The sequence below is a fragment of the Macrotis lagotis genome, chromosome 1 (assembly GCF_037893015.1).
Source record: "Macrotis lagotis isolate mMagLag1 chromosome 1, bilby.v1.9.chrom.fasta, whole genome shotgun sequence".
In the NCBI taxonomy this organism is placed as follows: Eukaryota; Metazoa; Chordata; class Mammalia; order Peramelemorphia; family Peramelidae; genus Macrotis; species Macrotis lagotis.
In genome coordinates this window covers 25,683,755-25,708,277 of record NC_133658.1, presented here as the reverse complement: position 1 = coordinate 25,708,277, position 24,523 = coordinate 25,683,755, and the positions used below count along the sequence as shown (strand labels likewise).

The window sequence follows — 24,523 nt, the reverse complement described above, 5'->3', positions numbered from 1 at the left end:
TACGTGTATATGTATATGTATATGTATATGTATATGTATATGTATATATACATTTATAAAGAGAAACAGGAAGTAATCCTAGACAACCTTAAAAGTTTCTAAAGACCTGCCTGGACAGCTACACTGGAATTCTCCCACATCCCACCCATTGATCCTGGAAACTCACTAAAGATGGGTTTAACTGAAAGTTTTTAAGAAGTTCTGATAGTGGTATATGACCTTCATACCTCAATTCAAATGTGGGCCTAACCTCTAAAAACCATTGCTTGTCTACTCCCATCCCTGAAATCCTGAGGAATGGATGGTTCCAGCCCTGGTGGTAACCTCATGTGTTTGAAAGAGGCTCCCCGGGGAGAGGGTTTTTTTTTTTTTTTGTAACTCTACTAATTCTTAGAGAAGATGACCAAGGACAGGATAACCTTAAATCACAAAGAACTAAAGACCTATACTTGAATGGTCAAGAGATCTGATCTTGTAAGCAGATCTAAAATATAAAAATCCAACTTAAATGAGAATATTTGTTCAACAGTCCTAAATTTGCCTTTTCCTTCCTGGAGAGTCTAAAAGGTGTGTTGGATTACTGTTTGATTTTTAACATTTGTGATTGTGTTCTTAGAGAATCATTTATGATGTTAGCATTCCTTATATGATATTATTACCTGATCTTATATTTAATGTCAATTTAGTTCCCTAAATGCCTTTCCTGAAATGGGTTTCTCTTAATATCTATTGGGAAGGTCCAGCATTGAGCTATAACCAAGCTTTATTGAAATTTTTCTGCTTCTGTTCCACAGAGGTGGGAAAATAAGAAAAAGAAATGTTAAAAAAAAAAACCTGAGGGTGGCTAGGTGGTACAATGGATAGAGCACCAGCCCTGGAGTCAGGAGTACCTGAGTTCAAATCCAGCCTCAGATACTTAATAATTACCTAGCTATGTGGCCTTGGGCAAGCCACTTAACCCCATTGCCTTGTAAAAACCTAAAAAAAACAAAAACCTGAATTCTCTCTTGGAATCAAGCTGACAAAGGACTCTGCTGAGAACAGAGTGAAACCTATTGTGGACTGGGACCCCAAGGGTCGCTGATAACACTTGACCAATATGAGCAGAATTAACCCATACTCTATCCACCAAAGACCAAAAAAAAACAACCAGAAGAAAGGGTCAGTAGGAATAATGATTTATTACCTCCAGGGTGCAAGTGATGCAGACAGATATGAGAATATGATAGAGATTTGTAATTGGGAAACATTTTATAATCCTTTATATTGTTAGATTTTTATAAAAATGGTATCTGCTCATATTGTTCCATTGTTAAATATAAATTCTTAATATCTCCAGATTCCCTCCTCCCCTTAACTTCCAGTCTTTTATTCTGGTTTCAGTCAGGGGGAAGGGGAGGGATTTCCCCTTTGCCCACAAGCTCTGGAACCTTCTTGTACCCAAAGAATGGGCAAGACTATGAAAAACCTGGCCTGGACTCACAGATTCCCTGAGTCAGCCCAGTCCGTTCTACTGTTCTACCTGACTAGTACTCTCTTTCTGTCTTTCCCTGTCTCCCTATCTCTCTCTCTCTCTCTCTCTCTCTCTCTCTCTCTCTCTCTCTCTCTCTCTCTCTCTCTCTCTCTCTCCCACTCCCCCTCTCTCCCTTAAACATCACTTAGTCTGTCCTCAAAGTGCTTGTAGTTTATCCAGGAAAAGAATAGATTTCAATCTGTACACTTTGCAGACTTGAATAATAAATCCTGAGCAGTTTGAAAATCCCAGGGTTGTATGTGAATTCTTTCACCACTCAAGGCCTCTTAATCTTAAATTGGTGGCACCAACCCCTGGCAATGCCTGTATGGTATTCCTTCTTGGAGTTCAATCCTCTGGGAGGTTGGAGTGAGTAGAAAAGCTGGAACATCAACTCTCTAAGGCTGAAGATTGTGATTTCTCCAAGATGTTCTTGGAGACAATACAAACCCCCTCCCCATGATAACCTTGGAATTCTTGTTGTTTCAGAGTTTATTGACTGAAAAGAGAACTGCTTTGCATCAGTTGCCAAGCTCAGTTCCATTAAAAACTACAGTTATGTCTTTGCCTCTCTCCTCTAATGAAAGGGTCCAAAAAACCCTCTCTCTCATTCACAGAGTCTTCAATTGACCCATAAGGAATAATCTTGAGAAGATGTAAACACCAGGGAGATTCCACATGGGAACAGAGAATAGAAAAGCAATAAACAACAGAGAGGGAGCAACAATGTGGGGCATTATCTGGGAAGTTGAATAAGCCAGAGACATATTAAGAATATGACCCCCAAGAGACATGGTAGATGATGGGAAGCTCTGACTGGGCAGCATGTAGAATTGGGGTTGAAACATCTGTTTTCTTGGGGACCTGCTCATCTTATTATTTTTGAGGAGGATTAAAGTTCCTTTTGTAACTCATCCAATGGGTAAATTTGAAAAAAAAAAATCCAGCCTTGGAGAGGCTGTGGGAAATGAGGTCTCTGATAGGCCTGTGGATTGGTCTAAATATTCTTACAAAATAAATTGGAAGAATGCAAGAAATGTTATTAAACTGTCTTTATCTTAGACTGTAACTTTTCTAAGGCAACGTGTAAGTTGCAAAGAAGATTCCAAACAGCATTGATAGAAGAAATTCTTCTGTGGGAGAAATTCATACCAAAGAAAACTCCCATGCAAACCTTATTTCCTCCTCTCCCCTGTTTGTTGACCTTGAGATCAACTTCCTGTGTTTAAACCTTAAGGAGGCTGCTGGAAGCCAAAGAGATCCATTACATAACCAAATATTTATAGCACTGTTGGCAAAACCAAAAAGATGGAAAAGCCATATGGTGTGCTCAGCTACTGGAAGATGGCTGAATAAACAGAAGTAAATTAAGGCAATAGAAGATTATTTTGCCAAATTCTTTCAACTCTACCAATTGGATAGGTCACAAAAACTTCTTTAATCCACCTCAAAGGGAACAAGATGAGCAGGTCCCCATGAAAACAGATATTTCAACCCCAATACCCTCCACATCTGATCTAGTCAGAGCTTCCCATCATTACATTTGTCTCCTGGGTGGGGGTGGGAGGGTTCTTGTTCTCAATATGTCTGTGGCTTACTCATCTTCCCAGAAAATGCCCCCCATTGTTGCCCCCATGCCCAGTTCCCATGTGGAATATTGTTTTGCAATAAGAAATATAAAGAATTAATAGAAACTTGGGAAGATATGAATAGCATTATTATCTGTGGTCCTAACTCCCCACCCCAAGGTCACGTAGACAATGTAGAGTATTATCCTAAAGACAGTCTTCTAGCTATCGTTCCCACACCAGAAATTCCTATTGAACATTCTTATGAATACAGTTTACATAGAGCTTGCTTTGTGTTTCCCATTTGTAGGTAGTAGTCGTAGCAGTAGTAGTACTAGTAGTAGTAGTAGTAGTAGTAATAGCAATAACTATTATATTATGTCATATCATATTATATCATAATTTATCATATCATGTCATACCATATCATATTATATTATAACAGCAATTATCACTTAAATCTGGTTTAAAATTTGCAAAGTTCTTTGCAGACATTGTTTCGTTTCATTTCATACTCAAAATGAGTATGAGATAGAAGTCATAGATTGTTGGTTGTCCTTCTTTCTCTAAGAAGACCGTGACATCAGGGAGGTGATACCATGTAATGCAAAGGAACTGGAATTGAGGAAGGGGGTGCCGTGCTAAGTCACTAACCTCACTTTCTTCTCCAGAGAAAGTGGATCCAATGGTCAGATATGGATCAGGACAACTGGAGATGGTTCTAGATGCAAGGCAATCTAAGTTAAGTGACACATACTAAAGTCGAAGAAACTGAGAGAGAGCTAAGTAGCTTGCCTATGGTCACCCAGTTAGTAACTGTCTGAGGCAGGATTTGAAGGCAAGTTCTCTTGACTCCAAATTTAACATCTTTTTCTCTGTGACATCTAATAACAACCCTTTCTGGGTAATAGGCTCTCCAACTGATGCATGGATACTCAATCTATAAGTCTGGCAACAAGTATAGGCCATCTAGTTCATCCAAAAGAAAATAGAAAGGATGTAAGCATACATATATTAAGTGCCTATTATATATGATAAGCATGTTATAAATATTATCTCATTTGATATTTACCAAAACTCTACAAGGTAGGTCTAGGGGCATTCAGGAGGACTAGTTCCTCTGGTATGAGGGCTACTCATCCAGGTTTTTATTTTATTTAAGGCAATGGTGCTAAGTGACCTGCCCAAGATCACACAGCTAGTCAATTATTAAGTGTCAATTATTAAGTGTCAAAATATTAAGTGTCAATTATTAAGTGTCTGAGGCAGGATTTGAACTCAGGTCTTCTATTCACTGCACCACCTAGCTGCCCCCTGCTTATTCATTTTTGAAGGCCACCTGTCTCCTAATTCTCACCCATAGATCCAAGAAATTGGAACATGAATAGCAGTCACACTTCATTAAAACCATTTCAGCACATGGGTTAAACCACATTGAAGGTAACAAAAGGTTTCAAACCTGTTGGTGAATAAGGATGTGAAGAGACTGCTTCTGGGAGAATGGGTGATGAGGACAATTTGTTCCAAAAGCCCTGAAGGTAGCTGAAGCAGATGCTGTGGAGTGGTTAGAGCCTGGTCAGACACCAGACAACAAAACTGATCCAGTGCAACAACAGATATTCTGACAATTTTCTTCCCACTGGATTTTGGTGACTCTGGAAGGGAGAGTGAGACCGACAATTTTGACTCTGTCTTATTTAAATCCAATTCATACAATAAATCAAGGCATCACCCCATAATGGCATTGCCCCCCTTTGAAAATAAAAGATGAACAATGATTATTTTTATTTTACAATTGAAGAAAAAGAAGCAGACAGAGATTAATTGGTTTGTTCAGTCACACAACTAGTAAGTATCTGAGGTTGAATTTGCACTCAGGTCTTGCAATCTCAAAGCTCTATCCATCATATCACATCACTGTCTATAGGATGAGATGCAAAAGCAAAGGACTCAAAAGATCACATTAAAAAATAAGGAAATATAAAACACTTGATTCAGCAGCTTTTCCCAGAAGCTAAGATTTAAATTATGTCTTTCAGTGGCCTATACTGTTTAATGTCATTAGAATGATTAGGAGAATTTTCAGATTCCTCAGGGACTCCGTTGACCTCTTTCTTTCCAGCAAATGTTACAGAATATGGAACTTCCCAATTACAAGAAACAACAAATCTTTACTCCCACCCCACCCCCATCCTCACTACTTTCCCTTTCTAAGGTATTAATTTTTTGAACACTCAAATTTGGAGTTTTTTTTTTCCTTGAACTGTATTCTCAATTTCACTTAAACAAAATAAGACTCCAAACAGACAATAGTTACCATTTTTTTAATTTCAGAATACAAGCCTGGATCATTGCTTAGGGCTTTGTGAACTGTCCATAATATTGATCTTGTTTAAACTCCTCCCCCCCATTGCAATTCCATTGCAAATCATTTTCCACTTCCTGTTTTCTCAAAATGAATACTGGGAAATAATTCAATGAAGGTCCATTTTTTAGAATTGTTATAATTAATATTATGGGACAAACTATACTTAGATACCACTTATTTTCTTTTACTTTTCAGTATTGTATATACCATTTTAAAAAAATCTCTCATTGATAGTGAACAGACCTAGAAGATTCTGGCTAATTCTGGCTACCCAGATTTCTGGGTACATAATCTATTTTTAATTTCTAATTGATCTTTTTAATGTTCTCTTTGACTCTGAAGTTGGGCAAATACATTCCTAGGATAATTAAACCTAGTGTTCTGTTTTTGTGTTGTTTTGTTTCTATTTTCATATTTTGTATATCTGTTTTTCTCTTTGGTTCCAAAATTTCCAGAAAATCTTATTTCATGATTTTCTAAAATGGTATAGTTAGAGAATTTCATCATGTTTTCCTATGAAGTCATGAGATCCTATCTTCCAAGTCAATTATTTTTCCTTCCTTTTAATAAGTTTCAAAATACTCTGTCCTCTAATTCTACTATTATATATCATATCATTGTACTTTATAACTATGCTTCCTCCATTTTTCAGACATTCAAGATTTATTTCTCAGTCTTATATTTTATTTATTTTTTGTGGCTTTATTTGATAATAAAAATAATTGATTGTTAACCCACCATGTATACATTGCTTAAGATTTGGAAAATATACTTCAATTAATTTTATCCTCATAATGACTGTGGGAAAAAGTTACACTTTTTAAATGTTCCCATTTTACAATTGACAAGACTGAGGGAGATAGAGATTAAATTATTTTTCCATGGTTGAAGCCAGAAATGAATTCAGGTATTGCTGAGTTAATTTGCTCCATCAGCACTTTCATAACATTGTCACACTTAGATCGTTGTGGCTAATATATTTTCTTTTCTGAAGATCTAGCTATAATTGTAAAATTATTTTCTTATGGACTTTTCTCTTCTATTCACTTAGGCCATAATGTTTCCTCAGTTTCTCAGAAGATTTTCTTTCTTGTTCATGCCCTGAACTTTGCTACTATGGTTGTTTCCTATGAATATTTCCTTTAGCATATTTAATTCATTTTCCTTTATTATATCATAGTTTTAATTTGGCATATTTAAGCTACTTTGAGTTAGAATAGAGTTTATATATAATGTTTAAATTAAATGTGTTGCCTTACATTATGAAGAGTTGCAGAGTAAAGGTAGAGTCGCAGAGTAAAGGTAGAGTCAGAAGAACAACAAGAAACAAATATCAATATGTAAATTAAAAAACTAAATGATAATATAATTCAGAACAAATATAATGAAAAGAATTGATATGTGGGAAGGAGGGAAGGAAGGAAGGAAGGAAGGAAGGAAGGAAGGAAGGAAGGAAGGAAGGAGGAAGGGAAGGAAAGAGGAAAGGGAAGAATGGAGATAAAAATTTATGTTTGTTGCAATTTTGATCCAAAGATTTAATGCGTGATTTATGTGGCAATCTACTGATTGCCCTCTACTTGTATTCTCGATCTAGTTTTATAGTTAAATCCTCAACAGGTTGATGAATTTACTGGAATGTTTGTGGAAGCCTGCTTAAAACTATATGTCATTGAATACTAATGCTCCAACTTTATGAATAAAATTTTCAGATGGTGAGAAAAGGAAATCAAAATCTTCCTGGAATAGTTAATATATTGAGTAAATTATTGTCCTTGGGAAATGAAAGAAGTGACTTTAGGAATGAGTGTAGAGGATTTAGGATGTCTGCTAGATGAACACTGCAATCTTTCTAATTCGATTAGCAGTATTAGCAGCAGCAGCAGCAGTAGAAGTAGTATAGTAGTAGTAGTGGTAGTAGCAGCAACAATAGTAATAGTAGTAATAGCAGTAATAGTAATAGTAATAGTAATAGTATTAGCGATAGCGATAGCGATAGCGATAGTAATAGCAATAGCAATAGCAATAGTAATAAATCGTAATAGTAGTAGTAGTAATAGTAATAGCAATAGTAGTAATGGTAGTAATAGTAGTAATAGCAATAGCAATAGCAATAAATAGTAATAGTAGTAGTAATAGCAATAGTAGTAATGGTAATAGTAATAGTAGTAATAGCAATAGCAATAGCAATAAATAGTAATAGTAGTAGTAATAGCAATAGTAGTAATGGTAATAGTAATAGTAGTAATAGCAATAGCAATAGCAATAAATAGTAATAGTAGTAGTAATAGCAATAGTAGTAATGGTAATAGTAATAGTAGTAGTAGTAGTAACAATAGTAGTAATAGTAATAATAGGAATAGGAGTAGGATTAGTAGTAGTAATAGCAGCAGAAGTAGAAGTACTGGTTGTTATTGTTGAGGTTGTGGTCATAGTAGCAGTAGAAGCAGCAACAGCAGCAGTAATATTTGGAGTAGTAATAGTAGTCATAGAAGTAGGAGGAGGAGGAGGAGGAGTAGGAGGAGGAGTAGCAGCAGCAGCAGCAGTAGCAGTGGTGGCATTAGCGACAACAGTAGGAGTAACAGTAGTAGTAGTGGTAGTAGTAGCAGTAGTAGTAGTAGCTGTAATACTATGTGGATATGTTAAGTGTTTGAGGGCGAGTCAGCAGCAATATTATCCGTTAAACAAAACAGGAGATCAATTGAGCAGAAAAGGGCTAAAGAACTAGACAGGTTCAGGGACCAGCATTTCACCTTGAAGAAGAAAATGAGGCTATAAAGTAAGTTGGTAAAGGACATTGGGCAACTAAATAATAGCTATTGGAGAAGGAAGCATTAAATTGGACACTGGGGGCAGAGGTTGCGAAATATCAGACATGATGAATATATGCTGTTATAAAACTGAACACCCAGAATTGCATTAAAAATATTAGGTTATTAAGAGGAAACAGGAAAACAGGTTTCTGTTCATAGGAGCTGGTATTAAAGTAAGAACAGATGATAGATCATATTTAAATTGCTGACAGTCTCTTTTTGGAGCCTGGTTTAGTCAGAGGGAGCAGATTGGTTGGCCAGGGAACCAATACATTAAGAAATTAGGAATAATGTTTTCCCTGGGTCTGTAAACACAGGTTACCCATACCCAGATTTAGGTGGTGAGTGAGGTATTGGGAATATAAATACATCTGGAAAACTGCCAGAAATATAGTGGGAGCTTAATCAATGCCCATTAATTAATACAGCAAGGTAAGCAAGAATCAAACTGTGCATGTTTAATTTATGGGTGAGGATGTAGAAAGTGGCATTTTATGATACAGCAATAACAACAAGCTTGGGTATTTGACTATTTAATGAATTTAAATTTTGAAGTAAATTAAGAGCATCCTGATGATAGACCCTGGGAGAATTGGCATTCTCCATTATCAATCAATCATTAGGACTTTATTAAACACCTATGGTGTACCCAACATTATGCTAATCTCTGGAACACCATGAGGCAAGTTTAAAGAAAGGAAGTTCCTCAAATGAGGAACCTAGGGAGCAGAATGTGTTTGAATCCTTCCTCAGACAATTCTGAGTTCTGTTTTCCTAGGCAAATTTCTATTAGTCTGTTTCCTTTTCTGTAAGACCGAGATAAAAGTACCTACCTTACAGTTTTATAAAAATTAAATGACTTAACAGATGGAAGATACCCTATCAACCTTAAGGTGGATCTGAAGGCTAAGTGTTATGATATGTGAGTGATACTTCCAGGTTCTAGGAGATTAATCTAAATTTAAATTCAGAAATGTAGGCTAACGTGGGGCAACAGCTCACTATCTATTTGTCTAGGGAAATTGTCTAGAGAATTTAGAAATTTCCATCATCCAAACTTTACAGCTTTTATGAATCAAATCAAAATCATGCATCAAATCAAACAGTCATTATTAATCACTCACTATGTACTGAGTGTTAGAGATACAATGAAAGGCAAAAACAGTCCCCTCCTAGAAGGAGCTTAAATTCTAACGGGGAGACAACATGCAAATAAGTGGATATATGCTGCTGTGTGTGTCTGTCCATGGAGTCGGCACATGTCTATAGATCTCTTACGTCATCGTTAAACATCAGTGTATGAAGGGCTAATTTTGTTTGGGAAACTTATTGTGCCTTTTGTTACAGAGGAAAAATGGGAGCCAATTGGGTAGTTAGAAATCATATCAAGCTTCTAACACTGTGTATGCAAGAGAAGGAATAATACTGGCACTTGGAGAGAAAGGGAAAAATACAGCCTTTCTGAAATTCCAGCAGAATTGGCTGAAGGAGAAATAATATATATATATATATATATATATATATATATATATATATATATATATAATATATATATGTGTGTGTGTGTGTATACATATATATATATATATATATATATATATGCTATCTACCTGTGGATATGGACATTAATGTGTTTATGTATGTGAATTTACATACATACATACACATTAATGTGTGTCTGTATGTGTCTTTACCTGCACAGAGATGTATATAGGTTACATTTGACTCAAGGATTCTTTGGGTTTTAACCTGAAAAGAGAGGATGAAGGAGGAAACCTGTCCACCTGAATGCTCCAAAGTACATACCATAGAGAATAACAGCTGCAGTATAGGAAGAAGAAGAATGGGCCAATGCCTGATGATTCACAGAGGGGGAAGAAAATCAAGAAAAGGAGCCAGCAATAAACCAAAATCAATGGCTTCGAATACACAAAGGATCAATAACAAACAAGGTGAGCCAGAGTTCACTTTTTTAGAGGTGACCAAGTTAGATAACCTAACACAAAGTTAATTTCTCAGGTATCTTTGCAGGGTTAGAGTTGCAGTAGGGTATAAGCAGATTGGGTTTCATTCTAAGGCGAAAGGGCCACTGAAGGGCCATTGTATTTAGATGATGGATAGATAGATAAATACATAGATACATAGATATAGATGATGGAAGGATGGATGGATGGATGGATAAATGGATAAATGGATGGATGGATGGATGGATGGAGGGATGGATGGATGGATGGATGGATGGATGGATGGATGGATGGATGGATGGATGCACAGATACATAGCTACATAAATAGATAGAGAGATAGAAAGATGATGGATGAATGGATGATGGTGGATGGATAGATGGATGTATGTATAATACATATATACTTATATACATAACTGATAATAAGATGTAACAATGTGAATAAGTACAAAGAAACACATCATTTTATGCAAGCAAAGTAAAATAGCTTAGGAAACAGTTTTCTCTAAACTAGTATTTATTTTTCAACTGGAAAATCAACTTTGCCCCACTAAAATGTTTTTGCAAACATTTGTTTCTAAAATGTTTCACTATATATCTATATCAACTAAATAAGCATTTATTAAGTGCTTATTGTTTCCACTATTCAAGAGAATAAATGGTATTAATGATAGATAAAGAGTATTAGCAGAAGTATATTTCATTATATATCATTATATATATAGTAATAATAATTATTATTGACATTTTAAGATTTATAAAGGGCTTCACATAATATGTGGCATGCAGTATGATAAGTGGTGAGGATGCAAAGAAAAGCAGAAATAGTCCCTGGCCTCAAGGGGCTCCCAGTCTAATGGAGGAAATAATATGTAAACAACTCTATTCAAGAATAAGTGGTGGGTTGCCTCAGGGGCAAAGAAATATGAGGAGACTTGATAAAATAGACCTCTGGCTGAAGGTGGAGCTGGAATTGAATTTTGAAGACCCCCACAAAAAAAGTAATAAAATTCAAACCTCTGCCTTGGAAAACAGTAATTTACTATATAGTAATAAAAGTTACATTTCAAGAATTTCAAATTTGCCAAAACGCTCACCATTTGATCCCCCAACAATCTGAGGAATTAGTTGTGTTTAATCTTTATTTATGCATGGAAAAACTGAGGCTGGGAGGGTTTCAGTAACTTGACCAGGATAACAAAAAATGGTGCAACTGAGGAGGGAATTAAGCTCAGGACTTCCTGTTTTTGAGTCTAATGTGGCTTAGGAAATGGAGTGCAAGACTTGGGAGTCAGAGGTCTTGGCTTCAAATCCAGACTCACACACTACTTGTGTGACCTTGAGTAAATCACTTAAATTATCACTATTTCAGTATCCTCATCAGTAAAATGGAGGGGGTCTTAGTGACTTTAAATCCCTTTCAGAACTGAATGAATGAATGAATGAATGAATATCAAGCCATTTCTCTAAGCATCTGTCCTGAATCTTAACAAATAAATGTGCAAGACCATGTGGAGTCTTGGATTCATTCATTCTTTTTATGATTTTTTGCTTAATTTAGGAGGAGAAACTAAATTTCAGAAGGGGTGGATCTTTTTGTTTGTTGGAATTTGTATATTGTGCCAAAATAAAATTTAGCATTTTGCTTTGTTTTGTGAAGGAAAAAAATGATAATTTGATTTTTCTGATTACTATCAAGACAGTCCAAAATTGACACTATGGGTAGCTGTAACAGTTTCCAGATAGAGTTATAGAATACATAACATTAGAAATAACAAGTCAGGGAGGGGAGGGTGGAGATTTGGCCTTCTCGTCATCCCCCAGCCCCTTGGGGGGCTTGAAACTTTGTAGATTAGGGCTGTCCTCATAAACTCACATAGATGGGAACGCTTAATTTGTTTTTCTTAAGTCCTATTATTTCCAGTAGTTTTTGATTGTGGGAACATTTCCCTCCAGAACAAGAAATCTAAAGCCTTGACCATTAATATTGTGTTTGCAGATATATAGAACCCAGAGATAAATAAGCCATGGAGAAATAGAGCATGTCCCTCTAGAGACATCCCTCGGGGAGCAGAGGGGGCTGAAGATAGGAGGTAGGGTAGAGGAGACTGGCTTCCTCTTTGCTCTGTGGGAGCAGCAGCTGGTCAGCTCCAAGCTCAGAGCACACTGTAGGCAGAGTCATCCTTCAAACATGAAAGATGAAAATGTGGATTATTCAATTGGGGCGGGCCAAGGGAGGGGATCAATTGAGCAGGATGGTTTTTCTTCATTTTGTAGAAGGATTTTTCATTGTGCAAAGGACACCATGACGGATATTTTTCACAGAACCACATCATTTTTGGCTTTGACGGCATCTATCAGAGCTGAACAGGCATGCCCAGCACAGAAAGTGGTCATCTGATCAAAGTCCTTTAAGAAGGGAAAACCCATTCTACTCAAGAACTAGAAAAGACCTATAGGCCACAGAGACCAAATGTTTCATTTTAATGATGAGGAACCTGAGGCATGGTCAGATTAAGTAATCTGTCCATGGTCACATAGCTATTAAGTATCTCATTCAAGGGCAAACTCAATTTCTTCTGTTTTTAAGCCAAGAACACACTCCATTTTGAAGTGGTAGTACAGAAGAGGATAGAGCACTTGAGGACCTGAGTTCAAACAGTCATTTACTAGCTGTGTGACCTTGGCCAAGTCACTTAACCCTGATTGCTTCATATTCTGAACTATCTCCAGTCATCCTGAATCAAATCTGGGTACTGGACTCATATAGCTCTGGAGGAGGAAAATGAGACTGGGGATTTAGCACAGGACTACCTCACTCTAATCCAATTTATATCCTTGACATGGCATCACTTCCCTGATGTCATGGTCTTTTTCAAGAACAAACGACAATAGGGTAGTTAAGTGGATAGAGCACTGACCCTGAGTCACAAAATTCTAAGTTCAAATCCAACCTCAAACACTGTGTGACCTTGGGCACTTATCCTCATTGCCTTATAAAGATTCGCCCTCTCAAAAAAAGAACAAAGACAATTTTTATCCATTGTACCACTTTACCTGCTTCATTTTCTTCCACACTTAGAGAGGTAGGAGAAGTTTCTGGCACCCTTGGGAGTCAAAGGAACTTGGATATATCAATGCTTCATGTCTCAAATCTGGTTCAGAATCATTCCCTGTGAAAGCCCTGGAGTGCAGTGCAATAGCTAATAAATCTATGTGACATGAGAGGAAATTGAGGCAGAGGCAGATGGAGTGAGAGCACAAGAACAGGATTATCCTCACCCTCAGTAAATTGGCTGCCCTAAATTAGAGAAAGACCCCCAAAATGGAAGACGGGAGAAGTCAAAGAAATTCTAAGAACTTTCCAGTTTTTCTGAGGACTTGTCCCTAAAGGCTAGACCATCATATTTTGTCAGCATTGTCCCAGAGACTTGTTCAAGAAGGGGATGATGGAGAGAGAACAGGAAGAGAGACAACATGATATTATTGCTAAGGCATCCAATTAACGATGTGACCCCAGGCAATTCACTTAAACTCTCTCAGGCTCAGTTGCCTCACCTGCAAAATGAAATTGCTCATTTGGTGGCCTCCAAAGTCCCTTCCAACGCTAAATCTATGATAATGAGATAGAATTCAAAGACGTGCTCATGTTAGCAAATATTAGGTACCACTGAGTTAGGCACTAACTTCAAATTATGTTACACTTAAAGCACATTTCCCTAGTCCCTTCTAGTGACTGATCTCTTGCCCTTGACTCAATGAATAAATTCCAATTCCAGGTGAGTGTGATTTTCTGTTTCTGTGCTGAGAAAATCACCCTAGGTTGCATTCCTTAGTGTGAAAACTTCTTTGCAGTTTCCAGGAAACCTCAGCAAAGTGATTAGGGCCAACCAGTCCTGTCTTTGTAGACTTTCACAGAAACATGCTTTTTGGATAGTCCACAGTCTAATAGTGATAGCATTTGGGGAAAGTATAATCCAAAGGGAAAGTGGTAATGAGATCTCTTTGTAAGCCCCCGGAAAACGGTGGAGAGACAACAATCAATCCCCATATTAAAGTAAGACAAACTTTACTCTTGGAAAAGCAGACCAGTCAAATGACTTAAATGGGCCAGATTTCCAACTCTTAGGCCCAATCAATTACACGCCAAATGAGACATCATTTCCCATTACATAGTTCTTCTGATTCTCCTGGACTTTATCCATCATACCCCAGAAACCTTTTCATCTTAGTTGCTGCTGCTGCTGTGGTGGTGGTATTTCAATCTTGTCCAACTCTATGTGTCCCCATTTACGATTTTTTTGGCAGAGATACTGGAAGACTTTATTATTTCCTTTTCCAGCTCATTTTCCAGATAAAGAAATTGATATAAACAAGGTTTACCAGCTTGCTTAGGATCAAGCAGCTAGTAATTGGCTGAGTTACCATTTGGTCTCAGGTCCTCGGTACCAACTTGCTTTCCCAGGTCCTTCACCCTAGAGACACACTCTGATCCTGGATTTCACACAGCTGAAGTAAAGGATTCCCTACTCCTGTGATTTCTTTATAGCTAATTTCTTCCAGTACCTCGATTTTAAGAGGACTAGGCTAGTCAGCATAATCCCTTTTCTTTCCATTAGATTCCTGACTTCCCCAGATTTTCTCTCCAATGCCCCAATCTTGGTAAAAATCATCTATTTATTGTTCTCCATCCCTTTTCTGCTCTTAATTATAGTCTGACAATCAAGTGTAAGTTCTCTGAGGGTAAGGACTGTCTTTATTTCTTCTTGTGGTTGTCTTCCAGTACTTAGTCAAGACCCAACACACATTAAGGCTTAATAAATACTTGTTGCCAGGGGCAGCTAGGTGGTGCCCCAGATAGAGTACTGGCCCTGGAGTCAGGAGGATCTGAGTTCTAGTCCAGCCTCAGACACTTAATTGTCTAGTTTCGTGACCTTGGGGAAGTCACTAAACCCTTGAATATATATATGTATATATATATATATATACATAAAATGAATGAATGAATGAATGAATACTTGTTGCCTCAAGATCATTATCTGACTTTTATGAGCTTAGGTGCCCTAAGACTAGGATCACCCTTAAAGTGTTCAGTAGTCCCCTTAATGAAGCTAGGTAGTCTGGAGAATAGAGTACAAGACTTGGAGACAAGATGAACTGCATTCAAATCCTACCATAGACAATTTTTAGCTGTGTAACCCTAGGCAAGACACAACCTCTTATCCTGTTTCCTCATCAATAAAGCATTGGTAATAATAGCACCTACCTCATAGAATTATAGTTTTATTATAAAAATCATATCAATAATTACTATTATGCTAGGAGGAGCAGTGCATAGAGCACTGGGTCTTAGAGTCAGGAGGATGGGAGTTCAAATTCAGCCACAGACACTTACCTCTTACTAGCTGTATGACCTTGAGCAAGTCACTTAACCCTGATTACTTAGCACCCAGGGCCCTTCCCAGTCTGCCTAATACATGTCTGATCACTGGACCCACTGGACTTATCTTGGAGGAGAAAGTGAAACTGGTGACAATACAGAATCCCTCAAATTCTAGTCACATGCTTTTCATTACATCACCCTGATGTCATGGTCTTCTTTGAGAATGAAGGGCAAATATCCTCATCCTCATCTTCCTCCTCCTCTTCATCATCATCATGAATTTATAATTATCTCTCTCTCTCTATCTCTATCATCTCTATCTCTATCTCTATCTCTGTCTCTGTCTCTGTCTCTGTCTCTATCTCTATCTCTATCTCTGTCTCTGTCTCTGTCTCTATCTCTATCTCTATCTCTATCTCTATCTCTATCTCTATATCTGGCAGTACTAGGTAAATATCAAGAACTAAGTAGTTCCAGGATCAGAGAATCTTCCAGTTAGAAGAGACTTCAGAGACCAAATCCTTTAAACCTCTGCCTGAGCAGCCCTTCCTTCTCCTTTTACCCAACAATATTCCACCCACAAAACTCCAGGATCATGAAAAATAAATGAACAAACAAAAAAATCCCATAGAACTAGAGCTAGAAGCAATGAAATTCAACATAGTATTACTGCAGATGAAGACGCTAAGGCTTTAGGAATCTGAGTGACTTACCCAGGGGCACACAGGTACTGTCAGAGGCAAAAATCTAAACCACTACAACAACTTTCAGTCTAGAAGCCCACAAAGAGAGCTTATTGTAAAATATGTCTAAGTCTACGGACAAGAAGCAAGATCAAGACTGATTTGGGAATCCGAAAAATCCTTAGATTAGAGTCAGTTATGAAAATCAGAAAAAAACTGAGGATCTGGGAGACATAGAAAGTTAAAGGACAACACTGACTTTCAGAAATCGACTTGAATATTCTATACAGAAGCAATGTTTCCCGCAGCTGCTGCTCAACCCAGCATCAATCTGTTCCCAGTCTTTATAATACGCTTTCTCATAATGCAGGTAGGCCAATCCTGGGTCAATCTCCAGGAGATTAAAAGAGTACTCTTCCTCATTTGTGCATGATTTGGACTATGTTTGCTTTTCCAGCCCTCTGAATAAATAGGATACTATTGTTTATAAGGTAGAACACTATGGAGGAGATGATTGCAGGAAAACGAATGTGATTTAAAAGGAAAAAAATGCATTAATAATGATTTTTGTTATACTTTAAAGAACATAGAATTAGCATTTGGATTTGCATAATGCTACCTCCCCTGCACAGCAGGCCCATGAGAAGTAAACCAAAGTGGAGGCTCTAGGCAGCCAGCATTTCTTCTCTATAGGGATTTGGGTACTCAAACTAAATTCAGTAATATTTGTTGCAGTCTCAGAGAATTAGTAATTCATGTTTTCACATTATTATCTATTCAAGCCTGTTCTCAATTGTCCAGAGCTACTTGTGATGGGATATTTTGGATGATTACCTGGGGGAAGAAAACATGCATAAGTGAATGTCTAATTTTTGCCCAAGGTGGAGCCTTCACAAAATGAAGGATACGACATAGTTATCTTCCCTACCTGGTTCTTATGGAGACTAAAATGCTATTATTAAAAATTTTCATTTATAAAATCAGAGAATGATAGAATGACATAGTTGAAAATAATATTAGCCATATCTAGACCAGGCACCATTATGAATCATGTGTCTCCTTACAAGAAGGAAAAATCTTTTGAACCCTAAGAATCTTTCAATGTACTAGATTTCGCTTTTCCACCTCCATTATTTTTATGCAAGTAACAATTTTCTCTTCAGTTGTTTTCAGTTGTGTTCAGGTCTCCATGACCCCATTTAGGGTTTTCTTGGCAAAGACACTAAAGTGGTTTGCCACTTCCTTCTACAGCTTATTCTATAGTTGGGAAAACTGAAGTAAACAGTTAAGTGACTTGCCCAGGGTCACACAGTTAGTGCCTGAGGTCAGATTTGAACTAAGAAAGATGAGTCTGACTCTAAACCAGGCAATCTCTGCACTATGGTGCCACCGAGTACCCCTAAGTAAATAGCAATAATGACACAGTATCTCATAGATCCACAGCCATGTCAGTAATGACATTCCCTCCAAGATTGAGATCACAATTCATCCATACCTATCCAATTATCTACTATTCTTACACACATCTTCCCATAATTCTTACCCAGGCAATCTATCCAACATGCTGAGAGATCTCCTCTATTTCTCCTGTCAGCCAGAGATTATCTGGGTCAAGTCAAGTGCCCATTAGTTCTCACTAGAACCTCTGACCACATGCCCAATACCATTTTTTACTCAAACATTTCCCTTGTGAAAGACAACCTTTTCTTTAGATCCTCTTTGAAATTCCTTATTATTTATAGGATACAGCCAATTCATGATAAGAATGAAATGAAAAATGATAATAACTCTTGTTTAATGTGCTTTCTGTGTATTATTTCAGCTCATTTGAGTCTTGCAATGACTCCTTTGAGGTAGGTGCTATTATTCCCATTTTTATGGATGTGGAAATTGAAGGTAGAAAGAGGTCAAGTGCCTGACTGAAGACTAGAGAGTAAATATAATCTTCAGGTGAATGAGAATCATGTCTCTCTCATTTCAAGTCCGATTTCAAAATAACTGAAAATATTTATCAGCTTATACTCTGGATGAATCAAGGGAGAGGCGAGGTTAAGGGATGCATCCTATGGAGATGGATCAGAAAGTCAACTTTCTCGGTTCATTATTTGACCCGGGGTGGCCCACCTGCACTATGAGAAAGCATATTATAAAGCCTGGGAACAGATTGATGCTGGGTTGAGCAGCAGGAACATTAACATTCCTTCACATGTAAGATCCCAACTCTTTCAAGCTCTACCGGCAGGATCCAACTAGTGCTTTAGAAAGTCACTCCAAAGTGGCTTCACTAGACCTCTGCCCTGGGACGGACTCATCAGCTCAGACATCTACCAACTAATACGACTTCTTTTCTTCCTCTTCCGTCTCTACTGGCTTACTTGTCTCTCTGGGTTAGCTTCCAGATGAGTTTCATTTAAAGATGCTGCAATTTAAGGTCAGTCTACCTTTGATGATTGGCTTCTAGCGGACTGAAATGTTCGCTGTTGGCTATTGATTCTATAGATGCGTTTCCATCTGATATGGAAACATGTACTAAAGGAGATATTTACAGATGGGAAAAATGAGGATCTGAAAGGTGAAGTGACTTGTACACATTTATTCTAATATAATGTGTTGGTACAGAGACTTCAATCTAGGTCTTTTGACTCTGAGACCTGTGTTTGTAGTATTTTTATATATATATATATATTCTTTCTCTAAACACACATACAAAAATGCACACACAGCACACACTCTCCTATGAAACAAACTCTTATAATATAATAAAAAATATTCAAGAAATGATATTGCTTGCTTGTCTTTTTCCCTTCCTATATCATTCTTGGTTATTTTCTCTGCCCTTCCCCCACCTTCTGGTGAGAGTGGGAATAATAATATACTTTAGATTCCGACATCTCGCTTTACAAACACAGGGTCAACCTAGTCTCATAGAAAGCGAAGAGATGAGAAAATGTGCATCCTGCTCACGGGTTACTAGAAGGTACAACGAATAGAATGTCTGTCCTGAAGTCAGGAAGACTCATCTTTGTAAGTTGTGTGATCCTGGGCACAAGTCTCTTAACCCTGATTATCTCAGTTTCCTCATCTGTAAGATGAGCCAGAGAAGGAAATGGTAAACCATTCCAGTTTCTTTGCCAAAAAACCTCTAAGTGGGGTCTTAAAGTGGAAGACACAACTGAAACTTACTCAACAGCAATGTCTAGAGCAGGCTAATCAGAGCAGACTCACTATTCCAAGGTCAAGCTCTTTCCACCTCCATTGCAATGTGGCAAGCAGACACATGGGAGCAGACACATGGATCATATGTTCCTAAATGAAATGCATTGTTTTTTTCTAAATTCCAAAAGCAAATCTGAAGGGAAACTACTCCTTTAACCTTTGGATTCCAGTCACCTATATCCATTCTAGCTGCATCAGAAACTGACTTGGGAGCCTCATCAAATAATGAATTCAAAATAATAAGTTGGTCCTGGCTACAAACCACATGAGAAATACAAAATTCAGATTATATGATCTTGAAGAGCTTGTATAGTTACTTTTGTAAGTCATCAGACTTTTTAATTTGAAGGTCTTGGTTTCAATTCCCCACTTAGGTGGAAAATTCCCCCTCTATGGGCTACATGATCATTGAGGTTCCTTTCACCTCTCAAAATCTGAGACTTAGTCTTGAATTACAATTCCTAGCTAACATTTTTATAGTTCTTTAACATTGTCAAATCACTTATAGGTATCATTTCATTTGAAAAGACATATAGGCAGGGGATTTTCTCATTTAATATTTGAGGAAACTGAGGCCCACATAAGTGATGATAATGATTTCCCCAAAGTCCCCCAGTTTCTAAAGTAACACATTTGGAATTCAAGTCCATTTCCTCTGAATCCTAATCCATTCCAAGGTGCCATGCTGCCTGAAGACATTGAAATAGAACAGGATGTCACATTTGATATCCATAATACTAGTGATGCCAGGCATTATAGGCATAGGAAATAGTCTAAATTGAGAACAAATTTTGTAATGTTTTTGCAATGTTAAAATCCTGTAATCTTACCGATCCTCATAATCTTTATACTGTTAAAACATTCTCTTTTGGCTTTTACTTTGACCTTGGTCACTGGTGGACCAAGTTAGATGCTAGATTATGCAGGTGTGACAGTCATCTTAAGGCAGGAAATGGCATGTTAGACTTAAAGTTCACCCATGCACAATGAGTATTTTCTTGATCATTCCTTGGAGGGTTGCCCCAGAGGTATGCCTATTGGACAGTATCTGGAGCCAAGTGCTAAACCACTCCCCTAGCATGACCTTTGTCCAACCCACTGTGGAAATGCATTTAGGTGAAGGGACCCAGAAAAGGAGCCTCTTCCTTCTTCCCCCCTTGTAGGATAGTCTCTCTCTTTCTCTCTCTCTCTCTCCTAGAATGACATGCTCCCAGATTAGGCCACTGGAGAATTGTGACCTCTGTTCCTTCCTCCCTTACTCTGACAGTCTCACATAAAACTTTGTTGTTCATCCTGTACCCAAGCTTAAGGCCTCCTCTCCATGGCACAGGTCAAGTCTCAGCTTAGTCATGTCTTCTGGATGCTCTCCTTTCACTCTTTCCTTCAGACACCTCACCTAGCCCTTTGTTTTAATCTGTAAATTTTGCAGGTTTATGAAAAACATCCTGAGGTACTGCAACTCCAGGCCTAGTAATGAATTCTTTCACTTTCACAAGAGTTCTCAGTGTTTAATGGTAATGCCAACTTCTCTGGCAACAGTAGTAGAGGGTGTAGGCCTGGTAGGAAAGTAAAATAATGAGCTGGCCTCAAAGTCATGAAGTCTTGGGCTTAATCTCAAATCTTATACATACTGCCTGTATGACCCTGGTAAAGTCATTTCACTTCTCAGTAACCCTAGGTAACTTTCTAATACCATTAAGTTGAAAAGCAGGTGCTGATCAGGATCTGGCACCAGTGGAAGGAGTTTGATTACTCAGCGTTCCCAATAACTTTGAAATCACAAATCTCTTAAAACAATAAAAGTAGCAACAACAGCAACATGAAATCCATCACTAGAACAGAAGCTTGCTGAGGGCAAAGACTTTATCATATCAATCTTTGTACGAATGCTCTGCTACCAGAAAAGTGAATGCCACTCTGTCTGGAAAACCAATACTCTCAGTCAGCCTTGGTTAATACAGTCAGCTTTTGATTGTGGTCAAAGGTCAGCAAATAATTTTGGCAGTTATAGCTTGGATTCTGAAGCCCATAATCAAATATGCTCTATATTTCCAGATGACACAATTACAACCCTTCTTGATTATCAATATAACCAGGACTGGAGATAATTAAATTATATCGTCTTTCATGACTTAAAAAAAATCAAGTTCAAAACATAGTCTTAGGAGATATTTAGGAAAAGATGAATTAGAGACTGTTTCTCCCTCCTCCCTGGTAACTGGAGAGTGTAACAAAGAAAGCCATAGATGTAGAAGTAATGACCTACATGGCTTTAGGACATGGAACCCTGATTCCTCTGTTGTTCAGAAAGGATTTTTTAGTAACAGGTTCTTCAGCAGACCAGTTTGTCCTGCATTCAAGTTAGCAAATTCTGGGAACTTCATGTTGGCCTCACATCAATTGCCCATCTTGCCTTCTTCATTGTGGGGCTTAGTGCAGTTGGGAATGCATTTCCATGCTGCCTTCCAGCCTGTAATCCCTACAGACTTCATTTACTTGGTCTGAAAAACACCTGTTAAGTAGGCAGGTTTTAAATCATTAGCATTCCACACGTCAGATCAAATTTCAGGGTCAGTGAATTCTATAAACCAGTCCCACCAACATATCATTGTCATCAGCTTCCCATCTTAGTAGTTCCTCTGACCCTCAGTTTCCTCATCTCTAAAATAGAAGTGCTAATGAAACCTAAATCACAGAATTTGTGAGAGAAGAAAATTAGACAATCAATGGAAAGTATTTTAAAACCTCAAAGCTCTAGAGAAATGAAAGCTTTTATTAGTATAATGACTATTCATCACCATCATTCAATCTCACTGATTGTCTCTCTCTTTCCTTCCTTCTAGGGCTGAGCAGGATATGTATTTCTTTTATTTCATCTGATAGTCCTTTTAATATTTAAAAATAACTCTAGTGCCTACTTCAGGTTTCCCTTCTCCAGGTGAAGTAATCTTAGTTACTGCAACCATTTCTCATATACACACACACTCAAGGCCATCCCCAAGTCTGGTTGTTCTCTTTTTGATACACATCACCTTATCAACATTTTTTCTAAACCATCATGACAAGAACTGAGCAGATGTTCAATTGTTCCCTTCTAGATGTATTGTAATTAGTCCTGGAAATTCAGCCTAAATGGGCTTTTAAAGGTTTGGGTCAACTGGATCCATTAAGGAAGAGCTGGTAGCAGTGGCTTAGACTTCAATTGACATAGACTGGGTGAGGGCTGAGCTCCAGACCTCTCCATGGTGGCCCACACCACCCAGTGGGGGAATGTAGCATGTGTAACTTTTGCCAGATCCATAGAATGCTGGGGTCAGAAGAGACCTCAAAGGACTTTTAGACAGCCCTCCCTATTTAAAGGTAAGGAAACAGAGGCCTAGAGAGATTAGGTAACTTCTTAAAGTCATGAATGCAAATGTCAGAGGCATGATTCTGACTTCCAAATCAGTGTCTTTCCCCCTGTACCATGCTGTCTACTTATCTTCTTGTTCTATTTTTCAGTCATGACTCAATTCAGTTGAGAGGAACTTTAGTTCCTGGTTTTTTCCAAAACCCTTTGCAAACAAGCCAGGTCATTGCTATCTGCCAAGACTCGAGGGGTCAGAAGACAATCTGGACTCCTCACACTGGTGGCAGGTCAATCTGGGGCAGTCTGAATTAAAGAACTGGAAATGTCTACAACAGGTCAGCTGGTTCAGACTACCTAACCTTCTAGCACCAAATCCCTCCATGACTCCATGCCTACTGGCTTGTGTTAATTATCACCTCCTTTTGAGCAAAACTTTTTGGTAAGCCTACGTGCCCCTTGTCACAGAGGATGCTTCTCCCATCTCAATCTCATTGCATTGACTGCCCTCATGATTGGAATATTTTCCCTCCTCATATCCATCCTTGAACTCTGGCTTCTTTAAGGGTTCAAGGGAGATGGTTACTTTTCCCCATCTTGTGCCTAAGATGCTCTCCGAGGTTACCATAAATGTACTCTGCATATATTTTAAATAACCCTATTTGTGAATTTGTGGTTTTCCCTCTTAGAATGTAAGCTCCTTGTGGGCAGATCTTTACAAAATTCTTTCTTCATATTCTCAGCACTTAGCAGTTTCTGGCATGTAAAAATGCTGTATAAATTCTTGTCAAGCGATTCACAAAACTAGCCAACTGAGGTGACACAATGGATATAGTGTTGGGTCTGAAATCAAGAAGACCTAAGTTCAAATCCATCCTCAGATGCTTATGTGACCTCATCTGTCTCAGTTTCCACATATGTAAATAGAGTAAATGTTATAGTGAGGATCAAATGAGATAATACTTGTAAAATGCATGATTCATTTATATATGTATATATATTACATACATGTTTATACAAATTATTATTATTACTAGACATTGCTCTGTATATTCCACTTTTCTGCTCAATAAACTTTAGTGGCTCTTTACTACATGCTAAATAAGGTTCAAACTCCTTTACCTGTCATTCAAGGCCTGTGGCAATCTGGCCTCCCTAGGCCTGGCAAGCCTCCCTTCACATTAATTATGGCATTTTAGCATTGAAAGGGACCTTAGAGTTTCATCCAGTCCATTTTATAGACAAACACCAACTGAGTTTTTCCAATATTTTTTGTGATGAAGTTATTTTTGGATTGTGACGCTGTTGGGCACTGGGTTAAATATCCCTTGCAGCATTGTATCATCTATAAACATGAGAAGATTGTCTTCTAGACCTTTGCCCAAGTCACTGATAAAAATGCTAAACAGTTCAAGTCACGAGCAAGGATGACTCCATTGGGGACGATCTTTGAATCATAGAATCATAGTTAAGTCATAAAGGATCTCAGAGGTCATCTAGTCTAACCCCCCCCCCTCAATTTTTAAATCAGGAAACTGAGGAAGGTTAAATGACTATGATGAGAGAAGCAAGAAATGTCAGAATTGGCATCTGAACTAATTCCCTAATTCCCCAGTCAAGGGTGTTTCATTTGGACCCAACTGTTCAATCAACTGGGAAATCTACTTAAT

General features: G+C 37.8%; 1 long non-coding RNA gene across 4 annotated transcripts in view; it reads right to left on the bottom strand.

The window, feature by feature from the left end:
• Positions 1-4,288: 4,288 nt before the first annotated feature.
• LOC141495053 (uncharacterized) overlaps positions 4,289-24,523 on the bottom strand; it is a 255,356-nt gene continuing 235,121 nt past the window's right edge. For all 4 annotated transcript variants that reach the window (XR_012470654.1, XR_012470651.1, XR_012470653.1 and 1 more), the window contains one exon: positions 4,289-4,736. This is a non-coding gene — a long non-coding RNA (uncharacterized LOC141495053). The remainder of the gene's footprint in view (positions 4,737-24,523) is intronic.